The 3266-nt window shown below is 41.4% G+C and overlaps 1 pseudogene; it reads left to right on the top strand.

Annotated features, from left to right (window-relative positions):
- Window positions 1-532: 532 nt before the first annotated feature.
- On the top strand, window positions 533-1223 carry LOC118640379 (annotated as a pseudogene).
- The last annotated feature ends 2043 nt before the right edge of the window (window positions 1224-3266 follow it).

The raw sequence follows: 3266 nt of genomic DNA, 5'->3' as shown, positions 1-3266 counted from the left end.
GGCAAATTATGGATTAATTCTCCAGGACACCACTGAATCCATTCTTTTTAGTGAAGGAAACAGAAGTGGTGTATTTTACCCATCTAAAAAAGAATGGGGTTAAAAGTTTTTTCTCTTATTTCTTTTTGATAAATATGTGATAGGAGTTCCAACAATCCATACAGCTAAAAGATAAAACTCTATTTCTTTGGAGCAAGAACTAGAATTATTATTACAGTACTGAGTCTCCAACCCTGCCATCTATTTTTTTTGAAAAACAAAACAGGAATTAATTTTTAACATCATGGATTTGGAAAATAAAAGGTGAAATTATCAAAATCCTGAAACCAAATAAATGAGCTTTGCAAAAACAAAACAGAACACTTCTTCTTCGAGGAAACACCAAATGTCAGATGACACAGGTACTATGGGAAGGCCTGGAGGCCGCAGTGGCTTCCGTGGAAGGTTCTGAAGCAGAGGACAGGTTCTGGCTCAGTCAGAGGACACAGAGCTTGCGAGGCAAGACCGAGAACAAGGAGTTCATCACCAACTTGGGCCACCTGTCAAGGACATGAAGATCAAGTCCCTGGAGGAGATCTATCTCTTTTCCCTGCCCATCAAGGAATCTGACTGAGATCACTGACTCTTTCCTGGGGGCATCTCTGAAGGATGAGGTTTTGAAGATTGTGCCCATGTAAAAGCAGACCCACACTGGCCAAAGGACCTCGTTCAAGCCTTTTGTCGCCATTGGGGACTACAATGGACAAGTCAGCCTGGGTGTTAAGTGCTCCAAGGAAGTAGCCACTGCCATCTGTGGGGCCATCACCCTGGTAAAGATCTCTATTGTCCCTGTGGGATGAGGCTACTGGGGGAACAAGATTGGCAAGCCCCACACTGTCCCTTGCAAGGTGACTGGCCACTGTGGTGCTGTGCTGGTGAGCCTCATCCCTGCCCGCAGGGGCACTGGCATCGTCTCAGCCCCTGTGCCCAAGAAGCTGCTGCTCATGGCTAGTATCAACAACTGTTACACTTCAGCCAGGGGCAGCACTGCCACCCTAGGCAACTTTGCCAAAGCCACTTCTGATGCCATCTCCAAGACCTACAGCTATCTCTCTCCTGACCTCTGGAAAGAGGCCATGGTCACCAAGTCTCCCTGTCAGGAATTCACTGACCATCTTGTATTAAAGACCCACACCAGAGTTTCTGTGCAGAGGACCTGGGCTCTAACTGTGGCCACCCCATAATTTTATATAAGAAAAATCTGGTGAATTAAGCCTGTTTTAAAATAAACAAACAAACAGAACAACAAAATCTGTTACTAGAGAGATAACATCCCCCAAATAAAACTGTTCCTTCTATAACTTGTTTGGCATGATTTGGTATCTCGCAAATACATGTTTAAAGAATGACAGGCCAGTGTTTCCTGACTCCAGACCAAATCAGCTCTAGACTAAGGGTTCACTGTCAGGCCACACCAGAGGACTGCCTTTGTCCTTTCATGTGACACTGATTGTAATTATAGGAGAGTGTAGCACAGTAAGATGAGCAATATCACCTTCCCTTACTTCATAAGCATTAGTTCTAATTTCCTCCTACTTCCCCTTCTCACCCTTGGAAAATATCACCATATTCACTGTACAAGATCATAACATGACTCCTGCTTCCTCATACAGGGACTTCCTAGAGACGATTCTCCTGCTCTGCTTGTCCTTCTCCTCTCCTGCCTGGTCCAGTAGGGATAGAGGTGATAAAAATCTGTACCTTCTTCCAAGCACCAGGAATATCACCCTAATTTAGACTTTTGATTTCTCTCAAGGACAATTAGCTCATTTAACAAACAGTTACTGGGTATCTACTATGTGTGAAGTAGTATTCTAGATTCTAGGGGTACAACAGAGAAAAAACAAAAAACACTCCAATAGGAGGATACAGACAATAAAAAATTAAATAAGGCAATGATGGAGTTAGCATACTAGAAGACATTGGGTGATATGGAGAAAAAGAGCAGGAAGGATAGGGAATATTGGCAACGGGATAATCTGAGCAGGCCTCACTGAGAAGGCCCAATGTGCCTGGAGCAGGGTAGGCAGTCAAAAGAAAGGAGTTTAGAGAGAGTCAGGAGCTCAAGCCTTGAAGGGTCTTGGAGGTCACTGTAAAAATTCTGGCTCTATGTCCATGAGTCTTTCTTTTTTTTTTTCTTTGCTTAATCCCTTCACCCTTCTCACCCAGCCCCAACCTCCTCCCCTCTGAGAGCTGTTCTCTGTATCCATGAGTCTATGGTCATTGCCAGAGGGAAGGGGACACAGGGGGAGGTAGAGGTAGAAGATGGTAAAGGGGGAATAAACGGTGATGGAAGGAGACTTGACTTGGGGTGGTAAACACACAATACAATATACAGATGATGTATTATAGAATTATGTGCCTGAAACCTGTATAATTTTATTAACCAATGTCATTCCAATAAATTCAATTTAAAAAATGAAAATAGCCCGGCTTGGTCCAGCTGGTGTGGCTCAGTGGTTGAGCATTAACCTATGCACCAAGAGGTCACCAGTTCGATTCCTGGTCAGGACACATGCCCAGGTTGTGGGCTAAATCCCCAGTGGGGGGCATGCAAGAGATGGCCAATGGATGTTCTTTCTCACCAATGTTTCTCTCTTCCTCTCCCTTCTTCTCTGTCTAAAATCAATAAAGAAAAATTATTTTTAAAAAAATGAAAATAAAAAATAAAAATAAATTTTTAAAGAATCCTGGCTTTTGTTCTGTGTGAGATGGGAATCTATTTTGATGGTTTTGAGCAGCAAAGAGACATACTCTGCGTTACTATTTTAACTGGATCCTTCTGATAGACATTAATAGGTGTTCCACGTAAAAAGAATTCCAATAAATTTGAGTCACTCTCCCTATTTATTTAACCCTCCCTACTTAATCCCTTTATGATTATGTACTTTAGCACATTTAAAGTTCTGAGAACTCCTATGGAAAGAAGCCTACTAAGCTTATTTTTTAACCCTGGATATCATACATCTACTATGCCCACAAAACCCTTTTATTATTGGAATACCTTCTAACATCTTACAAAATACAGTTTAGAACTTAGTCCAGGAAACAATGGGCTAGATGAATTTTAAGGTCCTTTGAGATTTAATATTCTAAGATTCTGTTCAAAAACATTTTAAAAGAAGATTTCTAACTAAACTTATATTACACAGGATCAATGAAATCTATTATGAAAAATAGATGAAATTTCAGACTTTAGATATCTATCCTTTTTCTCTTGCTACAGT

Source organism: Molossus molossus, unplaced genomic scaffold, assembly GCF_014108415.1.
Source record: "Molossus molossus isolate mMolMol1 unplaced genomic scaffold, mMolMol1.p scaffold_m16_p_22, whole genome shotgun sequence".
NCBI lineage: Eukaryota > Metazoa > Chordata > Mammalia > Chiroptera > Molossidae > Molossus > Molossus molossus.
The sequence above is the reverse complement of the archived record's forward strand: the minus strand, read 5'-3'. Positions and strand labels throughout refer to the sequence as shown.